The sequence below is a fragment of the Phyllostomus discolor genome, chromosome 8, assembly GCF_004126475.2.
Source record: "Phyllostomus discolor isolate MPI-MPIP mPhyDis1 chromosome 8, mPhyDis1.pri.v3, whole genome shotgun sequence".
Lineage (NCBI taxonomy): Eukaryota > Metazoa > Chordata > Mammalia > Chiroptera > Phyllostomidae > Phyllostomus > Phyllostomus discolor.
This window is the reverse complement of record NC_040910.2, coordinates 20,534,474-20,562,402: the sequence shown is the minus strand read 5'-3', so window position 1 is coordinate 20,562,402 and position 27,929 is coordinate 20,534,474. Positions and strand designations below refer to the sequence as shown.

At 42.8% G+C, this 27,929-nt stretch overlaps 1 long non-coding RNA gene across 1 annotated transcript; it reads left to right on the top strand.

Moving 5' to 3' along the window:
* Window positions 1-5,173: 5,173 nt before the first annotated feature.
* On the top strand, window positions 5,174-23,479 carry LOC118502294. Its single transcript, XR_004905006.1, has 3 exons — window positions 5,174-5,291; window positions 5,989-5,995; window positions 23,468-23,479. It is a non-coding gene; the product is annotated as an uncharacterized LOC118502294 (long non-coding RNA).
* Window positions 23,480-27,929: the final 4,450 nt, after the last annotated feature.

Sequence of the window (27,929 nt, the reverse complement as noted above, 5' to 3'; positions counted from 1 at the left end):
CACATAGCACCTCATTCCCGTAAGCGCTCAGTGCAAACATCTTGCCTTAATCCAACCACTCACGTATTCTTCAGACCCTGAGCCATCTTGATTCACTTCTGAATCTCAGCCGACACCATTCTAAAAGGGAGAAGGAATCAATCACGCTGATGTCACATCAGATAAGACGAGCGCAGGTTTTGAAATGCTGGTTTGGCACGCGGGATTGGAATTAAAGACACTCTCTATATAAAATTCTTACACAGCAATAGGCAAGTTGGTCAGGGACCCAGGCACTAGAAAAACATGTTTGTTTTTTGATAACTCTGCAAGGTAAATTTCTTTATTCCCTCATTAAGAGTTATACAGGGCAGTTACACAGCACCCATCACTGTCCATTGTAAAGAAAATGCTAGATGGGTTGTTTATTTTATGCGTAGGAACAGCCAACCAAACATGCTAAACTACTTAAAGTAGTTTATTGACACTGGCAAGGAACAACAAGTTAGAAAAGCAAATGACGCAGATTGTATACTGTGGAGTTTTCAAGGTTTCTCTCTCCTCAGACCCCTTTTCTTTAGAACCGCTCTGTACATTAAAGACATGTCAAGAATTTGGAAGGCAACAAGCAATCAGGTTTTTTTGTTTCTCCTAAAGCTATAATTTGGTTATGGGCCAATCCCATACAGTGGGCTGTTCAAACTTGACCAGTTTTACTCATTCCAAATGGGAAGGTCTGTCCAACAATGAATACCTATGGGTATTGGTTAGGTCTTCAAGCCTGAACTAGCGAGCAGAAATCAAGCAAAATATCTGCAAAGAGCAACTCTCACAAGGCCAAATTACAAGGCAAAAGATACAAAAAATAACACTAATATCATTCACATATTTAGTTTTTGTTTGGACCAAATACTAGTTGATTTTATGTTCTACATGAAAAATAAAGTGAGTCTCAGTCAGGCACTCGTATGGATAAATCTTTAAAAAGACAATATATGAATTTGAGAATATGCAGAGGAGTGTAGCATTGCACATGTGATAAGCTGTTCATCACATCGTGTCTCATTACAGCATCCTCAGACCTCATCGTTAACACTTTGGCATGGAGGTAACGCACACAGTGAAGGAGAACGCGACAACACTGGATTTTGTCCTGTCACTTACGAGTTCTGGGACTTTGAAAAAGTTCATTAGCCTCCTTTTGCCTTAGAAAGCTCATCTGCAAATTGTGGATGACAATAATGCGTCCCCTTAGGTAGGCCGTATGAGGATTTGAATGAGAAATATCCCCCAAATCATTGGAACAGCTCTTAACATATAATAAATAATTACTAATAGCTATTCCTTTTAAACTCTAGAAGCTTCCTTTTTATTTTTTTCTCTCTCTTTTTTAATTTTAGTTGTTGTTCAAGTACAGTTGTTGTTTGGGTCACAAACAAATACATCATTCTAATTCACCAGCAAGTGGTTCTTTGAGATACCTTGATTTTTTTTCCGACTTCATATGACATCTGTCTAGTCTGCTAAGACATCTTTATTCCCATGGATAAGAAAGGTTGCATTTCCACACCGAGGGCATGACATTTAGGATCTCATTATTCCTCAAAATAATCATATGAGGCAGAAAGTGTGACTATTCTTATTTCAAACATGAAGGACTAAGGCTAAGAGCCCAGAGGCTACATAAACAGTTAAGTGATGGAGGCAGCATTCAAATCTATGAAATCTGACCTTAGATAAGAACCATCCACTTAGCCCTGACCAATGTGGCTCAGTGGGTTAGACATCATTCTGCAGAGCAAAAGGTCTTGGGTTTGATTCCCAGTCAGGCCACATGCCTGGGTTGTGGGTTTGATACCCAGTTGGGGCTCTCTCACACCCAGGTTTCTCCTTCTCTCTTTCTCCTTCTCTTTCCCTGTCTCTAAATATAAATACATAAAAAATATTTTTTAAAAGAATGACCAACTGAATATCTGCCAAGCCCTATATTGAGTTATTTATAACTACCTGGTAGAGGAGAAACAAATATTTAGAGGGCAGAGCAAAGAAACCATGTGCTTGGGACTCACATCATGAGGAGGGAGGAAGGTGAGCCCAGTGGAGTTTGGAGCCTGCAGGACAAGAGAGCCGTGGTGATCTAAGAGCACTGGGTCTCCTGGCTGAGAGTGGGCAGCCATCATGCCTGTACACACAGCACGCATTTAAACCACATTCCAAATCTGCTGTTGTTCTCGCCTTCTGCTCCTGGAGTGTGAAAACAAAATCCAGACCATGGAGCTAATGTGCTGCACTCTGAACTAGAGATAGATTGTAACAGGGAGAGAACAGTGAGCCTAAAGGTCTATTTCTACCCCAACAAACTGAGCTGCTGGGAGAGTTTAGTCAGAGTATCAGCCACGGCTCTGGTTCTCATCATTGTGTGGACGTTGGACTCCATGGAGTGTGAACTAGTCCTAGTCCTTCTTGGTGTTTATTAGCTCATTTCAGTCTCACAAAGGATCCTGCGTGGCAGTACTGTGATCAACCAACCCTGCTTTGCAGAGGGAAAGCCCAGGCAGCGCAACTTTCAGCGACCTGCCTCGCCTTCCATGGCTGACCAAGGAGCAGGATTGCAGCCAGGCCCTGTGACAGCCAGCCTGGCCCCTGGAGCCCCACCAACACAGGAAGAAAAACACCCAAGTCCCTGGCCCTTCGGACTTCGTGACATCATGACACAGGTTCACCCACACTCACACACCCTCACACTTCACTGTCACCTCAAGGTGTGGGTACTTTTAAAGTAAAAAAGAAAGAAAGAAAGAAAAGTAATGTGCATGGTTGCCAAGGACTGCAGAGAGGGAATGGAGGACTCTGTGTTTCAGGGGAAGGGAATCCCAGCCTGAGAAGATGAAAAGGTCTGGGCACGGGCAACCTGGGACGGCCGCACACGGTGAATGCTCCGGATGCTACTGAACTCCACACTTGAAAATGGCTCCAGTGACAAACTTCATGTTCTGTATAAATTCGACTCAAAAAAACTACAGGAGTCAAAGGCAAACACTTTTGTAAGGGCCCTTTGACTCAGAGAGTCAGTTGTGCGGAGGCTGAGAAACCTCCGTCAGGAGCTGTCGAGGAAGGCGGGTGGTGTTCTGTCACACCGTGTATGGATTTGCCGGGGTTTATTTTTAGAATCTGAGTGTTTGTTGTCTGCTCCCCACAACTCCCCCCCACAAACGGAATACATACAGGACAGAGGTTCGATAAGCTCCTGAGAATTCAGCAGCCTCCAGTGGAAAAGTGCTTGTCGAAGCAGCAGCGGTCTGAATCTTCCTCGGGCCTGGGATACAGTTTTCATTGAATGACGGTCATTGTTCAAAGCGGCTTTGCAGGCTGAGGTGGTCTTGTCATCTCTCAGTGTTTTCTTTAGAGGAAAAGTGATATATTCCCAATATGAGCTCTGCTAGATCATTCGGAATTATAACGCAACCTTCAAGTGAGAACAGATTTTCAGATTTAGAAGATAATGTTTTGCCCACTAATCAGCAAGATGGAAAAAGAGAACAAAAACCTTGGAACTTGCTTAAACCCCAAATTGTGGCATGTGGGCCTTCTGTCCCTTAGGATTATATCTCTCAATGAATCAAAACCTTACCCTTGAAGGTCGAGGTTTTCATACCAACCAAGATAAATAAAACTATTACATTTTCTTCAGAATGTCTGTTAGGAATATAATTCCACATACCTGCTGGTTTTTGAAAATCCGCTCTTAAAAATGGAAAATAAAATTTAATACCATGTTATTACTTACAGTTGTCATTGGCAAAGCTTCTAGCTGCCTTCTGAATTTCAAGCACTACCCAGATTTGTTTTTCTTTCAAAAGAGGATTTTTTTTTAAAATGAAAATCTCTAAGTACAATTGCATGCAATCCTATAAAGGATACATTTTATTCATTTCACTTCCAGCTTGATTTTTAAAATGTTAATTTTGTAATGTTCCAGAAGGAAAAGTGCCATGCATAGTGTGATACTGGCATTTACGCTACGGGATCAACACTGCACATATTCATGTGACACTGGGCCCGGGACCGTCATCTAAATCTGCATCCCTGCAAGCCCCTGGGGGACTCTATCTTTGGAACCCAAGTGCTGGAAAATCTTTTGCAATACTTAAACTTTTATTTTGCAAAGCTGTTGATGGTGGTAATTATAGAGACATGTGAGAAAAAGTAGAAGTTTGTTTCACATGTTTTGAAAAGACTAAACTCTTTCTAGACGTCCCAGCGAGGCTTCCCTTCATTCATCCGTCAGTCCTGCGTGTGCCAGATGCTGTTTTAGGCAACAGAAAAATAAGGGTGAACAAAAACACATCGTTCCATTTTTGTGAAACTGACTTTTTAGTAAGGGGGTTAGACCTCACACCCCTAATTGAACAATAATTCATGAAACTGTGAATTATTTATCATTGCGAGTGCTTCGAGGAGAACCAGAGTGTGCTACGAAAATTTAACAGGGGAATCTGGCCTTGTTTGGGGTCAGGGAAGATTTCTTTTAGAAAGGGATGTTTAAGTTCACTGTCACTGATAGGTCTCACCAAGTGTCCCCAGACCTATAAGGGAACCCACATCTCCCGTTCTAGACCATGCTCTGAACCTCAAAATCCCTTTCCAAAGGATCTCAAGCCTGGTTCTCAGGCTTCTGGGGGCCTCTTCCCTGGGTCTGTAGACCCAAGGGGGACTCCTCAGCATGGCCAGGAGGGGCTGTTTATAGAGGGTAAGCATGCATGAACTTTAATGTGCGTTCACAAGTCCCTTTATGATGAGAAAAGGGACCAGGGATGTGGAAAGAAAAGAGATGAGGCTTTGGCCCCTAGTCAGGAACCAGGAATCGCTGTCCTTACACTGTAGCATTCCCATGTGGAACTCCAAGGACTGTAAGAAGTCTACATTCGGTCTATAGTACGTGAACTTCTCTATGCACTCTTGCCTTGAACCCTGAAAATGTTAGTGGTGGTTCCATTTGATCTAGGCATTGCAGGCTGAGTTAGAATTGACTGGGCAAGGAGGGGGGAGAAGCATTCTGGTCAGGAGGGCCCATGTGAGTGAAGGCTCTGAGGCGGGAGGGAACTGAGAGAGAGACAGTGTGTCCAGAATGCAGAGAGAGTCTCACTGTAGCCTGACAGGAGAGCTGTCCAGAGCAACAAGGAAAAGATATTATATTGGGCTGGCCAAAAAGTTTGTTTTGTTTTGTTTTTTTCTATAAAATGGCCCTAGTAAGGGCTTAGTTGTCTTGAATTTCTTTCAAAACAATTTTGTTAGATTGTATTGTGACAGCTGTCCTATCAGTGTGCATTCCTAAAAAGCTTACCAAAATTGGTGAATTTTTATGTAACCATTTTAATATTGGAGATGGAAGAAAATATGCAACATTTTCAGCATTTATGCTTTATCATTTCAAAAAAGGTAAAAATGAGCCCTGGCTGGCATAGCTCAGTGGATTGAGCTCAGGCTGTGAACCAAAGTGTCGCAGGTTCGATTCCCAGTCAGGGTACATGCTTGGGTTGCAGGCCATGGCCCCCAGCAACTACACATTGATGTTTCTCTCTCTCTCTCTCTCTCTCTCTCTCTTTCTCCCTTTCTTCCCTCTCTAAAAATAAATAAATAAAATCTTGAATTTAAAAAAAAAGGTAAAAATGCAAGTGAAATACAAAAACAGATTTGTGCCCTGTATGGACAAGGTACTATGACTGATCAAATGTGTCAAAAGTGGTTTGTGATGTTTCATGCTGGAGATTTCTTGCTGAATGATGCTCCACAGTCAGGTAGACCAGTTGAAGCTGATAGTGATCAAATAGAGACATTAATTGAGAACAATCAATGTTGTACCACACTGGAGATGACCGACATACTAGAAAAATCCAAATCAGTAAAGTTATTGGTGAAAATGAAAAATGTGTCTTATTTTATGGAAAAAACTAAACAGACTTTTTGGCCAACCAAATATATTTTCTGTCCATAAATAAAATATTATAGGTTATGTGTGCATTGCATATTTTTGAGTAGGTATAAAATTATGAAATGACTTACATCACTAAACTATAATTTATATGCAATATATGCAAAAAGTTGAGACATTTTTAAAACTAATTTTCTATTAAATACTGAATTATCAGTGTTCCATTACCTTCATAATCCCATGAAATATAGACAATTATTCTCTATGTCCCTTAAGTCTCAGGCCTAGGAAATAGGATCTATTCCCATTCTATTTGAGCTCAAACTTTATATTCAATAAATATCCCTAATAGTCATTCATCTGTTTATTAATTTAATTCAGCTATAGTTCCCTCCACTGCAGTACATGAAGAATAATAGTATAATAGAGAAGGTGGATGAAATAAACTGATATACATAAAGTACATAGACAGCACCAAGAAATCACCAGGTGCATAATAGGATAATGTGGTCCCTGAACCCCTAAGAGATTTCACCTAGCAGAGACACAAATAAACAAGTACTTTTGTAATAAGTAATGTAAGAGCAGCAAGGTTTCAAAGAAGGAACTCAAAGAAAGAAGCAAAGGTCTCAGAGAAGGGACTAATTAACTCTATCTGTTGGACAGGGTAAGGTTTCACAGAAGAGGAGATGTTGGATCACGAAGATTTCATTAAGCCCAGAGGGAAAGGACAGTTACCCTGCTCGACCAAAAGGAGGAAGGCATGCATATTAGGGGAACAAGGGGTCATCAGTGTGGCCAAAAACAGATGGGTCTAGTGCAGGGAGTTGGGCTGGGTGGGCTCAGAGTTGACCCAGGTTAAGAAGGGTCTTGTGTCTTATGACAAGGAGTTGGACCTTCCTTTTGTAGGGCAGTGTGTCTCTAAGGCTGGCCCTGGGATGTTAAGAGTCTCGTGGGGTGGAATGATTAAAATAAAATTAAAAAAAAAAAAAAAGGATCCCAAGGCTCACTTCAGAATGAATGAACTGAATACAGGGCCTGAACTGTTTAATAAAGTGAATAAAGAGATCTTGCTAAAACCTACATACATTACAAAGTTTTTTGTTGATTTTACCTTTATACTATGGACTGTATCATTTTCAAATAATGCTTACCAACATAGTAAAATTCTTGTAACATAATAAATATGCACATATATACAGGGTGGGGCAAAAGTGGGTTTACAGTTGTTTGTATGGAAAAAATACAATAATTAATAATTAATAATACAAGAATAAACTGCTTTGAGACTTGCTGTCAAGATGGTGGCATAGGCAGACATGGCTTGCCTGTTCACACAACCACAACAAAATTACAACTAAGATATAGAACAACCATCGCTCAGAAACAGCAGAAATTGAGTTGAATGGAAGTCTGACAACTACGGAATTAAAGAAACCGCATCCACCCAGGCTGGTAGGAGAGGCACAGACATGGAATGGGCTGGCCCCACATCCATGTGTGGTGGATACAAATTTAGGAGGAATATCTCAGGATTGAGGAGTCCCAGCCCCACACCAGGCCCCCCAGCCCAGGGTTCCATTGCCAGAAAGATAAGTCCCCACAACTTCTGGCTGCAAAAACCAGTAAGGACTGAGTCAGTGGAAGAAACTTCTGTAGCCCCAAGCAGTTCCTTTTCAAGAACCCACACAAGGACTCACCTACTCAAACTCCCTCCCTCTGGGCTCCGGTGACGGGGTGGTGGCTTGAGGGGCTCCAGTGGCGTTCAGGGGGAGGCTGAGGTGTCTGGCATCAAGGCAAGAAGAGGTCATTGTCCCTTTTCTGGGCCCTACCCCCACAAACATGGCAGACTGCTGGTGTATCTAAGATTCTATCAACCTGGCTAACACTGTTTGACACACCTTGGAGATCCCCAGAGATGCTGCCCCACCCAACTTATCCGAGCACCCAAGCTGCTTTTCCTTTTGAATGGTCTTAGCTCAACCTGCACAACTTCCGGAAACCTCTCAAACAAGCAACACCTGGCCTCAGTGAGCCCAGGCCCTGAACTAGCAGCCTAGATTCACAGATTAGCTTCACCTGGAAAACTCTAAGCCCAGCCCAAGTAGAAGCCATCTCAGATTGCTATGTAACCCAGACAGGTAGCCCCAAGAAAAACACAGGTCAGGGCTGACCTTGGCCTGCACCACCTGAGAAACTCCAGGAGCAGCACTCCCAATAGACAGCTATATACCACAATGGAGCACCACCACCCTGCTCTGCACAGCTGATCCTCCACAGAGGGCGGAGGTTTGTGGTCAGTGGTCACAGCCGGTCCTTGTGGCTGACTGGGCTAGGTAAAATCCCTATGCCAACAGCAGCTAAGGCTCAACAACAAAAGGAGGGTATACTCAGCCCTCATAAGGTGTGCACTTCAAGTATCCAGCTTGGGTGATAGAGGAGGCTGTGCCACTGGACCCTACAGGAAACCTACTATATTAGGCCACACTACCAAGACACAGAGTCAAAGCAGCTCTACCTAGTACATAGAAACCAACACAGGGAGGCTGCCAAAATGAGGAGACAAAGAAACATAGCCCAAATGAAAGAACAGATCAAAACCCCAGAAAAAGAGGTAAATGAAATGGAGATAAGCCATCTATCAGATACAGAGTTCAAAACACTGGTTATAAGGATGCTTAAGGAACTTAGTGAGGACCTCAACAGCATAAAAAAGATCCAGTCAGAAATGAATGATACACTAATTGAAGTAAAGAACAATTTGCAGGGAAATAACAGTAGAGTGGATGAAGCTGAGAATCAAATCAATGATTTGGAACATAATGAAGCAGAAAACTACCAATCAGAACAACAAGAAGAAAAGAGAATAAAAAACAATGAGGATAGTATAGGTAGCCCTTGGGACAACTTTAAGCAACCCAACATTCACTTCATAGGGGTACCAGAAGGAAAAGAGGAAGAGCAAGAAATTGGACATCTATTTGAAAAAATAATGAAAGAAAACTTCCCTAATTTGGTAAAGGAAATAGATATCAAGTCCAGGAAGCACAGAGAGTCCTAATCAAGATGGAAACAAAAAGGCTCACTCCAAGACATCGTAGTTAAAATGCCAAAGATTAAAGATAAAGAGGGAGGGGGATGAGGGAGAATGGGTGAGGAATGAGGAGATTAAGAAGTACAAATAAGTAGTTACAGAATAGCCATGGGAATGTAAAATACAGTATAGGAAAGGGAATAACCAAAGAATTTATACACATGACCATGGAAATGACCAAGCATGGAGAGATTGCCTGAAGGGGTGGGGGTTGCTGCATGGAGGGGAAGCAAAGGGAGAAAAATCAGGACAACAGTAATAGCATAATCAATAAAATATAATTTAAAAAATAAACTCTGTGTTTCAAGTATTCACAGCTGTAAACTTACTTTTGCTTCATCCTTTATTCATTCAGTAGAGTTTTAAAACTAGACCTCTAAGTATAAAATAAAGATTAGAAGAACATAAAATAGTGATTAACTCTGAGGCTCCAGGGATGGTTGGCATTATCATTGATGTTTGGATCCTTTGAGCTTCTCTATGATTTTGAGCACTTCTAAGATGAACTCACCTTAGTTCTATACTTTCCAAAAGCCCCCCAGTGTGTCTATAATTCGGGAGTGAGGTGGTGCAAGAAAGGGGAGGAGACAGCAGTGGGGTGGGTACCTCCCACTGGGAGATGAAACCTCCCTGCCCCGACAGAACCACCTTCTTCTTCCTTTGTGCACCCCTGTCTACTGAGATCTGCCTCCTCCACTAATGGCACGTTACTTGTACCTGTAAGTTCAGCACCTAACAGAGATCAGGGATGTTCCACAGTGGCTTCGATGGGTCTTCAGTTCTTCAGAAGCCTCTCCTGACATCCCATCAGGCCCAGCTAGCAGGATTTCAGAGCTCTGGGTTCTGCCCTTGGGGACATGCCTGTACCACTTTGGAAACTGATCTGGAAGAGCTATAGACTGGCCTGGCCAGAAGGTGTTAAGACGTAAAGAGAGGGCTCCCTGCTCTAAAATACCCACACTGGCTCTGGGCAATTTACCACCATACCTTCATTCCTTGGGGCCTGAATTCTTGTAACAGTCCCCTATTAAAATGCAAATACCTTTGGGAGGTGTTAAGCCCTTGTCAGCAAACACCTTGCTTATTAACTAACACCTGAGCTGACAGCCATCTGAAAGCAAGTGCCTGTTGGGAAATCAGTTTCCAGAGAGGTGGGGAAACGCTGCTGGCAAGTGGGAGGACAGCTGGGACCTTAAGTTGACAAGGTTCAGAATTGAAACCAAGAGTCCTTATGACTTAGATTAAATTTAGCATTAAATCCTAGCTCTCAAAATCATATCTATCATCTATCTAGCTAGCTATCCATCCTCCTCAAAGACTTAGCTTTTTCCCAATAATCAGCACCACTGCCCGCCCCCCGCAACACACACTCTCCAGGCATCAGAAGGTAGTAGCTTGGACCAAGGGTCACAAGGTCTGGCAGGCTAAAGATAGCATGTTGACCTAAATTATGTTTCAGTTCCTGAGGGCTAAGGTAGAAAGATCCCCCTGGCTACTTTCCCATGAAACCAGGCAGAGAGACACCAAAATAGACCTCAGAACTCTCCTGGAGGCCTGAAGAAATTCTTTATTACCCTTACCTCAGCTCTGGCCAATCAGCTCCCAGCATGACCCTGAACCCCCTAATCCACAGTGCTTTCTGATTATGCCCTGTATAATCTGCAACACACGTGCCATTGGGAAGTTCGGGCTTCCGAGCATTAGCTTCCTCTTCTGGATGGCGCCATTCACCAATAAAACAGTCACTCTTTCTCCACTGCAACAGGCACGGGGTGGAGGGAGTCTTTCTGTTCTGTGACAGAACGTCACCAGATTTCCAGGGCTGCATCTGGCTGTAGGAGTGGGTTGGGACTCTCAATCATCAGAGGACAGGCTGTTCAGGTGGTAGAGAGGGCTCCAGGGGCCTGGTGGTCAAGAGAGCTTGGGTCAAGGTAAAGGCCGTAGTGGGGCATATGGCAGGTAGGGGTGTTTGTTCTCAGGCCTCCACGTTCCCACCTTCACAGGGAGCTCCACATTCTCATCCAACCCCGTGGGGCACAGGGCTAGGAATAGAAAACTCAATAATAAAGGGGTTTTTTTGTTTTGTTGTTCTGTGGTTTAGTTGGTTTTTTTTTTTTTTGTCTGTTTGTGTGGTTGATTTTGTTTTTGCTTTTTTGGTAGATAAGATTGGTTGTGATTTTTTGGTCATCAGTGTAAATATTCACTGTTTGGGTCCCTCTACAATGCACCTCAGCATTTAAATAAAGAACGTAGCAGCTATTTACTCTTTTGTCTGCCGTTAATTAATCTACATATATTCAAGTCTTCTTCTTGGTCTTCAAACATCAACTTCATTTCCTAAGTATTTTAAAAACTATTTCTGAAAGACTTCCTGTTGGTCTGAGTCTTTCTGGAAATGCCAGGGCTAGAGAAATAAGCTAACGTTTCCCACTTTTGTATATATTATTAATCACCACAAGAGAGCTAAATGGCACTCTGGATTGAGTAAGAATGCCTGAACAGTTTTCAAATACTTGGGGTTCAAAAAAACCCAGAATGCATTTTTGCCAAAACATTTGTTTTCCTCTTCATTTTTTTAAACCCATGTTTATTTCAAGGAGCATTTATTCCTTGTGTTCCTAATGCATTGACACTCAGTTCATTAAAGCGCTGCCCAAGATGGTTCTTCATTGTTGAGAGGACCAGCAGGCCCTTCTGCTTTGACAGGTCAGTGTGCTGTGCCTGCCCCACCCTGCTGTCTGGAATGGCCCAGCCGCTTCCCGGAGGCCATGGTCCAGGATGTGCAGGGCCTGGCACAGAGCTCAAGTCCCCCAGGCCCTGGCATCACGGTGCCCTGTGATTCGGACATGGGCCAGTTAGTGGTCAGGAAGGTCCTTAACATTTTAGGGCTCTGGTCAGAAATTGAATGTTTAGGAATTCCACTCCTGCCTTTGTGAATCTTGGTAATGCTGAAGATTTAGGGGCCAGGCTAAGCCCACATGACCTTCTTAAATATCAGTACCAAGACAGAAGAGGTGATTAGGAGCTGAGAATGTCTCCAGTTTTCTCCATTGCTATAGTGGCGGGGAGCGAGTCAATACTCCAGAAAAGTTAATTCAGACCTGCTGAATTGAAATTGCTTAGTTATTAGCAAAAGGTACCCTCCATGGACTGTCTCCCCACTTTGTTCTGGCTGCATTGCCTTACCCTAAATGCAATGGTGTTTCCAAAAGGAGGGGGATGCTGAGGCCGGCGATCTTGGTGTGCGGTGGCGGCCTCACTTAGGCTCTGGTAGACTAGCTCAGGGTGGACTGTTTCCAAAATTAAATATCTCCATGCGTGTTTCTAGTGGTTTTCCATTTATACAATCTTACCACACATCAAGCACTGAACAAACTTCTCTGTGTACATTATCCCATTTGTAAAAAATTGATCAACAGAAACCTCATTTAAAGTGGAGTAAGGAGGCCAGAAGGGGGAGCCCTCACACCCTATGATGATCATGAAATACAACAGGGGTGTCACATTTTGTAGTGGTTCCCTCCGACTTCCTCTTCCCCCCTGGGATAAAGACTTCTTCTCCCTTGTTTTAGCAGCAGACTTGCACACGGACCCCACATGGTTGCACGATCTGGGTGGCAATTCCTTGTTGATCCCAAATAAACCCATTTGGCGGGAGAGATATCTGGCTGACTTTTGTTTACAGTCAACACATTTAAGCCTCACCACTGTCCTCACAGGTAGATATTATTACCTCCACTTTGCTAACTAGCTGAGCAAAATGAGGTGTGGGAGAAGCAACTGGGTCAGGTCATGGGGCGGAGCAGCAGGTCAGTGGTGGGCAGGTGCCATTTGCTTTGACTCTCAGACCTGCTAGGTTGTTGCTTCATAGGAGAGTCCAGGCTGGAAGCCAGTGTCTCCGTTACGGGGAAACACCCAACTGGCACCTGTCTGCTGGAGACCAGCCCTGGAGGAAAGGCAATTATTTTGACCGAACCTGGAGGCGAGGGCAAGTGAGGTTCTAGGGAGGGTGGTGAGAATTTCCAAGGGCCAGGCTTAGTTTTAGGACTAGAATGGGCTCAAGGTGATCTTGCCCACCTTCCCTCAACTGTTTATCAAGAAAATAAAAGTGTTCTTGTTTCTCTGACAAGAAACATCCAAACCTGTAGAGAACTTTCATGAGTTTATTTGAGCCAAACAGACGATAAGTGATGGGAAGCACAATCACATTGGACTGAGAAAATGCTCTGGAGGATGGCAATTTTACAGTTTATTTTATACCTACATCAAAGGAAGAGTCATAAGAAGGGTTACATAAAATCCATTGGTAGTAGATTAGGAAGGCAAGAGAAAGCAAAGTGGGGAAGTCTCTGAGCTCGGATGAAGAGTGAAACGAAGAGGCACAAACTCCTTTTACATTGGCAGGGATAGGAGAGTTAACAAGGAACACTTACAGCACATAGAGATGGTATTTGGGCGATAAGATAACCATGAGAAATTCTATGCTCTCCTACTCTCGTGCCCTGAGGGGTCTGGGAAAAAGGGGGATTACTCTAACAATCCAAAGGTATGATATCATAAATGCAAAAAGGCAATAGACAGGCTCAGTTAAGGTAAAGATTGGCCTTTGTCAAGGAAGATGCCAGCCAAAGACATGATTACCCACCATGACTCACTTTTAGTTAGGAAGTTTTCATTTCAGACCACCCTACGTGGTTACTTTTGCTCTCTGAGTTTGTCAGACCACCACGCAGGCCTCCCTTGAGCTTGTCTGGTTTAGTGTGCAGCCCTTTCTCGTCCACAGTTCCGTTTCTTCAAGTGTAGGTCACAGATTGGAACACCAGGCTCCAAATGCGGCCTGGCCAGCATCAAGGGGTGCAGCTGCCTGTCCCCCTGTTTGAACGCTCTGTCAACAAAACCCCAACTTTCCTAGCCCACTCATTATGCAGGTCCCTCCCTGTGCTGTTGCCTCCTTTTCAGCTATGAGTTAACAAATACATTAACCTTTTATTATTTCTTTACTTATCTTCTCCTTTTCCACAAGCACCCAAGTCTGTTCAGTTCATGGCGGCCTAAACGCTGCTTCTTGCGCTGAGCTCTCTGTATGGGGTTTCCAGGGGCCCCAGTTCCACGGGACCTGGTACCCGTTTCATCTAAAGTTCTTTCTCCTTCGCAGAGAAGAGGGGCATGGGCAGGAGAGGAGAGGTTCTGTTTTCTGGGCCTGTTTACTTCCACATGGTCTTTGTTAGGAATCCTCAACTTTCTTGTTCTTACTTAGGCAACACTTTAAAAAATGTCCTTCTTCTATGTCTTCTGCGCATTGTAAAACATCAGGTCCTCCTGGTGCTGTGCTTGTATGGTAGCATTGTCCTGGGTTGGGCCGTGGGCTTGCATCCTCCTTCATCAGGGTTGAGGACAGGACTCTTTCCAATGTTAGAACGAGTTTTTTCCTAGCTCCAAGAGCACCTGGTGAAGGCGTGATGATTTCCTGAACCCTTCTTGCTCTTTTCACTCAAGCTTTAGGGGCGGAATTTTGCCTATTGGGAGCCTTTAATCTTTGGGGCACCTTTCTTTTAGACTAGCTAGCTATAGAATCATCCAAACCTTTCCTGACTTTTCTGAAATCTGCTCTTCCAGATTCCAGCTTATGTCCAATGCCCAACAAATTCATTTTTTGACAGAATCATTCAACAATAAGATGATCACACCTTTCTGTAGTCCCTATGATTTCCACACATCGCCTTAAATCTATTTTCAGAATGACCAAGTAGCAGTTCCCTTTCATGCTTCCTCTGTGTGCCAAGGGAAAATCAAATTAAACAAAGGTTTGAATCTTGAGAAAAGAAGAGCCATTAAGCAGATGATCCAGAAGAGACAGTCCTACATCTCTGTCATGGGGTGCTGCGCTGCTGGCTCCGGAATCCCCCAAGGGAAGAGCTGCCCACCTCTCGGAGGTGGCAGGGTCACTCAGATTTACTTCCTCCACAATGTTCTCTGGTCCGCTTTCCTTTCATCGTCTCCTAAGCTCTGTCCAAAAGTCTTTCCTGTAAAGCCCCACGGAAACACATGTATTTTTATTAACGAGATCACCTGGTGATTCCCATGCACCTTAAAACCAGAGAAGAAACGTTCTAAATAATGGTTTCCAAACTTTAGGGTGCACCTGGATCCTCCAGTGGGCTTGTGGGAACTCAGGTTGTGAGCCCCTCCCTCGCATTTCTCATTCGGTGGATCTGGAGTGGAACTTGAGAATTTGCTTTAAAGAGTTCCCCATGTGATGCTGATTCCCAGGTGATGCTGATTCTGCTGATCTTGGGACTACATTCTGAGAAATGCCTTCCTAGAGGTATCCCGTCCCACCAGTGACTAGGAATGTTAAGGAGTCTTTGGAATTGGAAATGATTTGATCTGCAACGTATTATAAATAGCTCCCAGTGTGATTGGAGGTGCCCCTTTTTTCTGCTTTGCCACCTTCTACTATTACCTGCTGGAAGTCCATCTGTCAGTCTGATTTCCCTCTAACGTCTCCCAATCCCCATTACCCCGTCCTCCCTACCCGTCCTGCCCAGTCCCCATGTGGGAACACACCTGGGCGCTGCCAGGGTCTGTCTGACCTGGCACTGCTGGGGGAGACTTCTCACCTGCCCCACCTTGGGCTACCTCCCGGGGAGCAAGCCCCAGGACTTTTCCTGGGGCTGCTCTCCTGTCCCCAGCTCTCCCATCTGCCCCTTCCCCCCACCCACGGCCACTGTGCAACTCATGAGGAAGAGGCCAGTCAGTTCGGGCTCTGCGCCATGTACCTCTCCATCTCCTGCACCTGTGCCCTCATCTGCCTCCTTAGCACAGTCAGTTGTACTATTTTCAAGAGATTTCTCCCTCGCCCATGGACACGATCTAACGCAAATCTGTCAATTTGACTGGTTTGCTGGGAAGGACCCAGAGCCAGAGTTGGACATGACTGGGAATGCTGGGTGGCGCGGCCCCAGTCTCTGGGACAGAGCTGGCCTGGAGGGCCGGTGGGGCCTGCCCCCTCCCTGCCAGCAGCCTCGGCGAGTGCGCCAGTTCCTCTGAAGAAGGACCGCACACCCCCAAGCCCTCTGGAAAAGTGGCCCTGTCGTGTGCATGTTCCCAAGCCAGTGTCTCTAACCACAGCTTAAATCATTAAAAAAAATGTCTAGCTATAAAAAGTTCAAAAGTATGGGTTATTGGCGTCTGACTTGAACCTGCATCGGTGGTGGACTGAGGCAAGGAGACGAGAGCGCTTCCAAGTTCATTTTTTAGAGCACCTTCTACTGCCCAGGCAAGGAAGACAATTTTCTATAGAGAAAAGCACCAGCCTTTCACCCTTCCTCCCCAACCAGTGTCATGTAAAACTCCCCCATTTGTCTGCATGAGGGAAACATCTTTAATACAGTCATATAAATGTGATTTCCTCACTGGCAAATATCACATTTTTGTGGATTTGCAAAAAATAAAACTCCTTTTCCTTTTGGCTGGAAATTGCTATGAGAAGGAAAGGCGGTTTTGGGTTTTGGTGATTTCTTTCCCAAACAGGACACGGCTCTTCTTGGTGGTGGGAACCCAGATAGACACCATTGATTTGCACCTGCAGCTACATCGGTTCAACACTAAATTTCCCATGTGGCTGAGGGAGGCCATAGTTTACCCGGTAAACTGGTAGAATGCTACCCTGAAGGAAACTCACCAGTGCCTAGGAAACCGCCGGCCACGGAGGAAGCTTCACTGCAACCCAGGACATTGGCTGGAAGAAAGAAATGTGTCTATTCTGGCAATTTTATCTCTATTAAGACTTTACAATGTTCATTGTTTACATGATAAAAAAATATTGCCCCCTTAAACAAAACACTTTGAAGATGATTGGCTAACCACTGTGCAGTACACCTGAAACTAATGCAAAATAATATTGAATATAAACTGTAATTGAAAGAAATAAAAAATAAAACAAAATAATCAATAAACCACTTGGGCATCTCTGGGAGCAGCCTGCCCTGAGCCCCATCACTGCAAACTCTCATTCTGTAGAGCTTCACGGCACCCCCTAGAGATGGTGCAGAGAGCCAACCAGCAGATTCAAAGCAGCGAGAGTTCGCATTTCTACCACCAGCACACAGTTGAACCCTCTGAAGTTAAAACACAGCCGTCTTTCCCACTGCCTGGGGTAGGTTCTCACTGCCTGGGGTTGATTCCAGGGGACTGAGAGAAGACCTTGTTCAAGTGCAAATGCAATTTGCACTTGATTTGTAAAAACAATTAAACAATGCATTCTGGTTTGAAATTCTTGTGCTGAGACAAAAGCAACTCCCCATCCCACCAGAGAATTTATCAGTTCTCCGCCCCCCCCCCCCCCCGCCCTCCCTAAACTGCAAAATAAAGACTGCTAAAGAGGGGGAGGATAGGGCATAGAACCCTCAGGTGTCTGTCTCAGGTTGGGGGGAGGAGCTCTAAATTTCCTTGAACCTGAAATACCTTCGGAACTGGAGGAGCTGCATCCGGGTTAGATGGAGCTCCCAGCCCCGCACTCGGGAACACCCAGCACCCAGACGTCCATCAGCCCCGCACTCGGGAAGGTACAAAAACACAGTTACACAATAAGATACGTCCTGGAGGATGTAACATACAGCATGGGGACTATGCTTAGTAACACTGTACTCCGTATTTGAAAGTGGTAAGAGAATAGATCGGGAAAGTTCTCATCACAAGAAAAGAATGTGTGAAACTGTGTGCGGTGATGGATTCAGCTTGCAGTGGCGGTCCTCTCACAGTGTATGCGTGTATCGAATCGCGCTGTACGCCTGGAGCACACGCAGTGCTTTAGGTCAATTATATCTCCATCTCAATCAACAAAATACTAGAGTAATGGTGTCATTAGCAAGAGGAGATTGGAAAGTTAAATGCAATAAAAAGAAGACATGAATTTAAAAACATAGAAGCCCATTGGTACAGGCACAAAAGTCAAACATAAAAGCAGCAGCACCCACTCCCCCGCGTACATGGCTGACATGACCTGATAATTTGGTAAAAGAAGTGCTGTCACAGTTACAGTGACATGGTGTTATGTTATGTGTAGGTAGGTATTCATCTAATAAACTGATGCTATTTTTAAAAGAAGTTTAACAGGTATTTGAAGTTCTCTCAGAAAAGAGAATTTTTCAGACAACAGTGTATTAGAGCGTCCATCTTACAGAACCTCTTAGGAGTGTTCAGTGTTATCATAAAAAACAAGCCTTGCTCCCTGACGGGCGTCACTCAGCTGGTTAGGCATCCTCCTGCAAAGCGAAAGGACCCTGGTTCGATCCCCAGTCAGGGCTCATGCCTGGGTTATGGGCCCGGTCCCAGGTTGGGGGACATGCAAGAGACAACTGGCCAATGTTTCTCTTACACATCAATTGTTTCTCTCTCTCTCTTTCTCCTTCCCTTCCCCTCTCTAAAAATAAATACATAAAATCTTTAACCAAAAAGCAAACTTGGCAAATTGGATTTTTGAGATATGGTGTCTTACTGTTTTGATTTGTATTCTTTAATTTTGAACTTAAATAACATTTGTCAGCTAAAGTATGTCCTTCTTCTGTAATTTCTATGCTCCTCAGAAAATATAAAGTTGATTTGTGCCCTATACAATTGGGGGATAGTCTCCAAAAAGATGAAGACACCGAATACCATGGGGACGACTGGCAGCTACTTCCTTTACCCTCTACACCCCTCTGTCAGCCGACTGAGCTATTTGCCTTGGTTTGCAAAATAGAGGTCTTCTTGAGATTCTTAACTGGCTATTCTGGGTTTTCTATCTTTTTTAACCCATATTTTATTTCCTCCCTACTTTTGCCCTCTAATAGACATAAATGACTAAGAGTTACTACCAGCACCAAGATAATAAAGCTATATCGGTTTACACGGGGAATAAGAAAATTCAGCCTTTTAAATTAAATGCAATGTATGGCACTTCACCAAATGCTCTGACTTGAAAAACTGATGCATTGCCGGGCACTGTTATGGTAATCACCGTTGACCTGTGAATATTTTGATCCTGGTCTTTCTGTAAATGGCCATGTAAAACTGTTCTGAGACATAAACTCTTTTGGTATCTTATTCTGGTGTAATTCATTAGCATTTTGTGGGTATTTTTTCATGAGAAAAAAATGACAGAGGGCTGTTAAGTGGATTTTAGAAGCAATTAAGGTCTTGTTTTGTAATAAAAGAACATTCTCAAACTCCAGAGGCACTTTGCAAGATATTTCCCAGTCCAAATGAAAAGTCGATATTCTAGAAGAAAATTTGTTTCACCTTGAGAAGAGTGTCTTAAGTCTTGAGCTTAAGTTTTATTTTATTGCTTTGCTTTTGGCAGTTTAAATTTTTCAGGTAAGTGATATGAAGAGAAGGGTCTTCAGCATCCTGAGAAAGCCCACACACTTGAAGATGGTCACTTTTTTATTGGAAAGATTCATTACATGGACTTTCCATCTTTAGTTCAACTCGACTTTTCATTTATAAACTTCAAACTCCATTACTTTGTTGTTATTGTTGTGCACTGGCCATGTCTTCCATTCTGCCACAAACATTACACACGGCCCAATTCTAAGCATCTCCCTTGTAAAAGGCACTTAATTGAACCAACAAACAAACCAGCAGGATAAAGAATTACAGGAGACTTCTCAGAAGCATAGGGACCCAGCATTATAAACAACATGGAAATAGATCATAGAATCCTGTCAAGTATCCCAAATCTAATTTATGTGGTCAATAATGTAATTCTTTCCATCTCTGCAAGAAACTTATCCACCACACTCTCGAGACTATAGAGTTTGAGTACAATTTTCCCTCTAGCCACACCCCCATTAAAATGTAACACATGTCTAGAGCAAGCATTAAATCAAAAGACAAAGTACAGGAAATTGTTTTCATGTGTTGCCCGTTCTTTAAAAGGATGGAAAAGAGGAACCTTTGCAATTAATGCTATCTTAATACTTTATGGCTCAGTATGAAGACTTGTTCCTGTTTCTGACCTGCCCACTACTCTTTTTGAGATACGAGGCAATCTCACTTTATCCCCGCTCTCAGGGAAACCACCAGGCTTGCCACCTAGCAGATGGTGTCTAAACAGACTTCCTCACATGAAACTGAAAGTGAAGAATATTTATGTGTGCATTCTTCCCATGAATGTAATTAAAACCCGATACAAAATCCGAAGTGCTATTTTAAGTTTTATCTACCTGTACCAATTTCTCAAGAAAAGTAGGAAGCTGCTAGAAGAGGAACTACATTCTGGAAAAACTCTAAGAAGAAGGAAGGAAAGGCACCATTGCTTGTAAAAGCACCACGAGTGTCAACCTCCTACTCTCAAGCATAGTGTACCAGGCCCACCACAATGGACAAGGGGTCAGTGGTTGAAGGTGAGGGCAGCTTCTCAGCATGTGAATCAGGATCAGGTTCATTGGTCTCGTGGGACTGGGACCATCTGAGACATTTAGTGACATCTCTTCTTAGGTGAGCATCCAGCTTACCTAAATGGAAGCTCAGAGGCATTGAGTTTGAATTCATTTTTTGAAAAGAGGTTATACAGGCATTGCCAGTTTGGTGGTAGGGTGGGGGTGGGGGTGCAGGGGCATGCTCAGTTGTGAGGAAAGAAAAACTACTTACTGAGACCTTCTGTGAATTGAAAAAAGATTGATTTTCTGTTCCTTCCATGTATGTAATGCAATTAGATACACCTCTCTTGAGATAAATATATATGAATAATTTAAATGACACAGAAGCTCCTTTACTTACCGACTGGCTAGTTTCTGGAAAGTATTCTCAAATTCAGTTGTTTATAAGTCCAAAGTGATTTTGTAAAAGCAACTGTTATCCCCATTTGTTGGCAGTGGGCAGAGCCACGGTTCTCAGCTCTGCCTCACACCTTTCTTTATGAGCACAAAAATGTGTAAGTTGCAAGTTTATAAGACGTAAGCATCAATACTATAAATAAATGTATAACCCATGTGGTAGTTTCCGAGGTCTGCTGTTACAAATTACCACAAACTGGGTGGCTTAAAATAACAGAAATTTATTCTCTCACAGTTCTGGAGGCTAGACGTCTGAAATTCAGGTGTTGGCTGGGTTGGCTCTTACTGGAACTTCTGAGCGAGAATCTATTCTGTGTCTTTCTCCTAGTTCCTGGCGGTTGCTGGCAGGCCTTGTGTTCTTTGGCCTGTAAATGCATCACTCCCACCTCTGCCTCGGTGTTCTCATGGAGTCCTCCCTGGGTGTCGCTGTCACTCTGTGTCCAACCATCCTTTGATTTTTAGGTACATTATTTATTGGATTGGGGCCCACCCTAACCTAGTATAACCTCATCTTAACCTGATTACATCTGCAAAGACTCTACTTCCAAATAAATTCACATTTTTAGATATTACACAAGGGGCGAGGACTTCAGTATACCTTTCTTGGTGACACAGATCAACCCATGATACCCATCATCTGCAAAACAGGGTGTTTTCACTCAGCTAAAAATATTAAAATTACCTCTGTGTAAGTGAATGAGCACATTTTGAGAACATTATTTATATCTTATGCTCTACTGGGGACTTGAAGATATATGTCCATTTAATTTGAGAAACATGCATATCCTACTATTGATATAATATCAAAGAATTCCATCCATGTACACTGTTTGTGGAAATGCACCCATGCATCCCACTGACACAAACACACACTCACACACATTCATCTCACCCCACACATGCTCCTGCATGAGAACATACGGCAGCTTTACTGCGGTGCTTCTCCTGTTAGGGTACGTATGCACAAGTACCACCTAAGCATACCTAAAAATGTCCAACCAACTCCGAACACATTTCCCAAATCAGTATCAGTGATGGAGAAGGACATTCTTCAATTAATTAGATTCAGAGTGCAAATTTATTAAGAAGTGGAGGAGCGGGCCATCAAATGACTCATTTCAACTAGTACTCTCTTTCCCCTCTCTTTTTTGTTCCTTTTTAAAAGATTTTATGTGTTTATTTTTAGAGAGAGGGGAAAGCAGGGAGAAAGACAGAGAGAGAAATGTCGATGTGAGAGAAAAACATGGACTAGTGGCCTCTGGCAAACATCCCAATCCAGGACTTGGACTGCAACCCAGGCATGTGCCCTGACTGGGAATTGAATCAGCGACCTTCTGGTTTGTGGGATGATAGCCAATCAACTGAGCCACACCAGTCAGGGTGTCATTTTAGTCTCTTGAATGGGTGTCATGGCCAACTATTCACCAAAACTATTTCTTCTTCATCTCGTGCACACACCTAGAAGCCAGTTTTAGACACAGAGGTAACCGTAGATCTGACTTCTAGTCGTTGGAATGTAGGCAGAAGGGATGGGCGCCGTTCCATGTGTAGCTCATAAAAACCTCCTACGTATGTCCCCTCCTTCCTCTGGTGTGAGTCGGACAAGCAGCATCCTGGGAAGCCCTGTGTTGCAGGTGGGAAAGCCACATGGTGAAAGAAGCCTGGGTTTCTAAATCACTGGTGCTCACGCCTACCCATTCTGAGCTATATTGCATTCGAGCCTTTCTATATCTTGGGGTTGTCTGTTACAAGACCTAACACTACCTCAATGTAAATATATTTGCTACAAATGAGGACTTGAGCTCACATACTCAGGCTAGCTGAAGGTGAGAATGATGTAAACAGAATGTCAATATTGCTTCATTGCAATGCCCTCCCCACCACACTAAGACCCCAAACCTGTGAAGCTGACCACCCTCTTAAATGACTTCCATGAATTGCTGGATTCTTTTCACATGACACGCAGCCATGTGTACTTCTCTCTTATTTTCAGCCTAGTCTCCTTAACTAGATGGTGAACTTGTTGAAGACTTTTGCTTCGTCTCTTACAGCTTCTAGTGCAGGATCCAGAACTATTGAAATGTTTACTATTGATACATGTTTATTGATCTGTGGGTGCGTTGATTCTTAACGAAGGCAAGGGAAAGTTTTACCAGTTAAATAAGTTTTGGTGTAGTTAATGGCTACTAAAACTGGTTTCAAAGCCATACATAAATAAAAATGTAAAACATGTATATAAATTTTAAGAACCATAAATAATATTAAAATAAATTTAAATGACTGTCAATCTCTTCATTCAAGGGGATGAAAGAAGTTTTACTGGATTTTTCTCATCATGTTTTGAGAGACAAATTTATTTTTAGAAAGAAATTTATTTTGAACTGAGACTTTTCAATGTGTCTGCTGTCACATCTCTTTTAATTTATTAAATCACAGTTAAAACTAAAGGGGGAAAACCACACACTATTTCTCAGGCGTGATCACAATAAATAGGCTCACAAAACTGAACTCCAGCCATCTGTAAATTACTTCCTATTCCTGTATAAATTCTCTTTCACAATCAGGTACAATGCTAATGAAACTAGAATTCAAGCCCAAGTCAGCTGTACCTCAGCTTAAATGGTCTGTCTGAGGTCCCATAAGCAGCATGTATTACTAGCAGATGAATGGAAAGCCAAAGTGTGCTTTGGAAAGCCAAAGCAAAGTGTGGTTGCTTATCCTCCCCACCCCAGCCGCCATGGATGAGAATAAGTCTACCAAGACATGATCTGCTTGGGGAGGAAAGGTGGCCGATCTCTCAAAGGAGAAGGGCCAAGAGCCTTTTCCTCAATGGGCTTTATTGGGTTCATTTTGCACAGAAATACAGGTAAAGCTCATTAATCATTGTCAGGCAGTAAGGATCAATTAACAGATAGCATACAAAGAACTACAAGGGCTTATTGTGAGTTGGGGTCTGTTAGCTAAAGGGCTACAAAACTTTGGGAAACAAACTTATTTCCTGCTCAGACCCTTATCATTTAATTGGGGACATTCTTAGCAAAGCAGGTTTCACAGGATTTATGTATTCTTTCTTAGGCCTGATTGCCTGGGGAACCTGCCCATTTCAGCACAGGGCTGCACCACTCTCTGTCATTGTTTCAGGCTTAAGTCAAGCAGGGGAAGTAAGGCAGCCAAGAGATTAGGAGGATTCTCACAGACAGAATGAGGACTCGGGCTATGTCAAAGCCAAGGGGCGAGGGTCCATCACCCCCTTTTGCTATAGCCCTCCAAGTCCTTCCCTGGGGGCCCCATGATCATGCCTGTCTTAGGCCATCCCTCCCTTGAGGAATCTTACCCATCATTGGCTAACCAATCAAGCACTGGGGGCCAGGCAGGGTGGAGTAAAAGTGGCAGAGGTGGCACCCCTGCCAGGGAGATAAGCTTTGTCTCCTTAGTGGCTTATGGTCTGAAGGTTGCTCACTCAGCCTTAGCCATGGGGGTGGGTTACAGCATCTGAAACCAGGCAGGGTGGTTCCCAACAGTGGCTGTTGTCTCCATTTTTTCTGGTCATGTAACCTACCCCTTTGGCAGAAGAAGTCAGAAGACCAGGACTAGACCCGTTACAGTATCCTCTGTCCTCAGACATCTGGTGGAAGCCAGAGTGACAAGTAGTGGTCAGGTGACCTAAACTGAGCTCTCCTGAAATCGATCCACCTGAGGCTGATGAGACATAACTTCTTTCCTTTTTCGGTGGCGGATCTGCCAGGCTGCATTGAGGGCTGCCTTTGCCTATTGTGTGGAGAAAGGCATCTAGAAATAAAATAGGATGAGGCCAGCACAAATAAAAAGTAGAGATGCCAGCCAAAAATGCCGAGAGGTATCACCTTGATAGCACTCAGGAGATGGCATTGAGTTGCTCATGAGGCCAATACTGTCCTTTGTCCTGAATTTGCATTTGTGGGACTATACAGTCTCATTATTGAATTAAAGCTAGCTAGCATTAGATTTTTATCATGTAAAATTAAGAGGGCGTTCCTATATGCTTGAAGCTGATGTTTTCTTCTCCTACCGGCATGAGACATACTTGGTTTCTGCCACTTTGATTTTCTTCCACCCTCCTCAGTAATCTCACTTTTGCTAATGCTCTATTTTTTTAATTGTTTTTCAACAAGATCTTTAAAGGTACACTTTGCACTACATATGCATGATAGATGTTCTGGGAGATTAAAAATAATATTTCTTTTTATCACAAAAATGTCATAAATATCTATGGATAATCTACCTAAAGTTCTGACTTTTGTACCTCGTAACACTCCATGTCACAAGCCACTTCACTTAATAAGCTAGGAAATGGTTTGCAAAGTAGATTCAGTGGAATTGTCCTCACCACAGGGGGCAGTTTTATTGTTTTAGTAAAAGAATATTTGTTTGGTACATGAAACAACGTTTAGTCTTCTTTCTAGTATCCTGTAAGATTGGAATTCTGGGAAACTGCAAATAGCATCTTCCAGGATTTATAAGTAGTTGAGAGCCAATTATGCAGAGGAACAATAGTCACTGAATTTAGAATTAGAAAACCTCAGGGACACATTTGGTTTGCAGTGAAAGAAACTCCACTGATCTCAAAACAAGTTCAATAACCTCTAGTTTAGTGCAACTAATATGGATCATATCAATGGTTAAGTCATATTCACAGAAGAATTTACTGTGGAAATGCAACCACTTTTAATGTGTGAATAGACTTAAATATTTTTTTCCAGTGTCTTCACAGTCTTTGTGCTACATGAACACTTGATATATTCCAGAGGAGGAGATGGTTGTTATTACCTAAATACTCATTTTCCAAATCCCTATTGGAGTTTGAACTCTCATTGGTTGAAGAACCAGTAGTCAGTATAACATGAAATATTTACTAATCAACTCTCCATTAATAATACCAGTCTCCATCAAAAGATCCTGCCCAGGTTCACACTGGTATCTATTTTCCTTCTTCTGGTCCTGACAATTTTTTCAATTGCATCCTGAAACTGCAAACTTTATAAATGATGTAGTGTTTTACAAAGGTGAGAGAAGTATTTTTTTAGAGAACTGCTGGAATCACATGGAAAGCTATTAAAAAATGAGACTCTAGCAGAATTAATTCATTAGCTATTGAAGAAGACAAATAAATATACAGAAGCAAAATAAAATGATTTGGATATCAAAATAAAATAACATTGATCCTTGTAAAAACTAACAAAGCTCTTGAATATTTTTGCAAAGTATACCTCTAGATGCCATTTGTAACCAAAAATGTTTTTAATCCATTCTTACTATATTCTCATAAGAAATGTGATATAGCTAAGTTTTAAAAATAATTTAAGTTTTGTTTAATAAATAAAAATTATTTTTATATTTTTTGTTTTATTTTCTTGAGACCAATTTGTCAGCAAATTGCACTTTTCCAATTAGCTTTGAAAAATTTGTCCCACTTTAACTAAATTAATTTTAAGTGGCTTTTACTTGGTTCCAGTTAGTTTTGTTCTTAGTAATAAGGACCACTGTGCCTTGGACAGCCCTCATCATATTGTGGTGTTCACGTGTTTCCTGTGCCAAGCTGTGAACTATTTAAGCACAGGTACCTTCTTTTTTAAAAACGTTTATTGAATTTATTGGGGTTACATAAAATTATACAGGTTTCAATTGTACGATTCTACAATACCATCTGCACATTGCATTGTGTGCTCACCATCCAAAGTCTAGTCTTCCTCCACCACCATTTAACCCCTGATTACCATCTTACACTTGCCCCCAATTCCTTCCCACTGGTATTCACCATGCTATTGACAGTGTCCATGTGTGGGTTTTGTTTTTTTGCTTAATCCCTTCACCTTTTTTACCCAGCCCCCTGTTTCCCCCCCCTCTGACAGCTGTCAGTCTGTTCTCTGTCTCTGTGAGTCTGTTTCTATTTTGTTAGTTTATTTTGTTCCTTAGATTCCACATATAAGTGAAATCATGGTATTTATCTTTCTCTGACTGGCTTATTTCACTTAGCATAATACTCGCTAAGTCATCCATGCTGTCACAAAAGAAAATTTCCTTCTTTTTATGGCTGAGTAATATTCCATTGTGAAAATGTATCACAGCTTTTTTATCCACTCATGTACTAATGGGCACTTGGGCTGCTTCCACATCTTGGCTATTGTAAATAACACTGCAGTGAACATAGGGGTGCTTATGTTCTTCTGAATCAGGGTTTTGAGTTTCTTTGGATATACCCCCAGAAGTGGAGTCACTGGGTCATTGGCAGTTCCAATTTTAGTTTTTTAAGGAAACTCCATACTGTTTTCCACAGTGGCCGCACCAGTCCGCATTCCCACCAACAGTGCACAAGGTTTGCCTTTTCTCCACATCCTCAACAAGCACCTTCTTTAATTCATGCTTCACTCCTCCAATGGCTACCTGAGTACCTGCTCATGATGTTGACAGAACAAGTGAATAGATGAGGGGACAAATCTAACAGGTATTCAGCACCTACCTTGTCAAGGGCCCTAGAATTTCCATTCGAGACTGATGTCCTGCATCCTAAACGTCTAAGCTGTCTATTTCCAGACCTGAATCAGATAATTTCTCAAAGCCCTTAAAATTTACTCAGACCTACACTATTTTGCATTTGCCTTCCTTTGAAAATATAATCGTTAGATACATTTTAAATGCAGATAATCATCAAGTCACATTTTTTTTAAAAAAACAGGTTCCCAAGATATCTAAAGGAATTATTCACTCACAAAACTGTCTCTTATCACTAACAAGGGACAACTTCTACACGGAAAACCAACAAGCGCATCTCCCAGGAGTCCCAGTACATGCTTGAGAACGGGCTAGCATGGACTCTAAGATAAACCGCTGCCAAAAGGGTCTTGGGACAGTCCGGTAAGTGGCCAGGAAGCTGGCTGAACTTGAAACGAGGTTGGTACACTCAGCCTGCAGTTGCCAGCATGCCTCCTTGATTCACCTAATGGAAAGTAACCCTAAAAGAGGCCCTCTCTGGCTGGCCTGCAACTATATGGCTCAGACTAAACATATTAAATTCATTACAGCAAATTGGTCTTTGGCCCCTGGTGGCTGCAGGGCTACGGGGAGGACA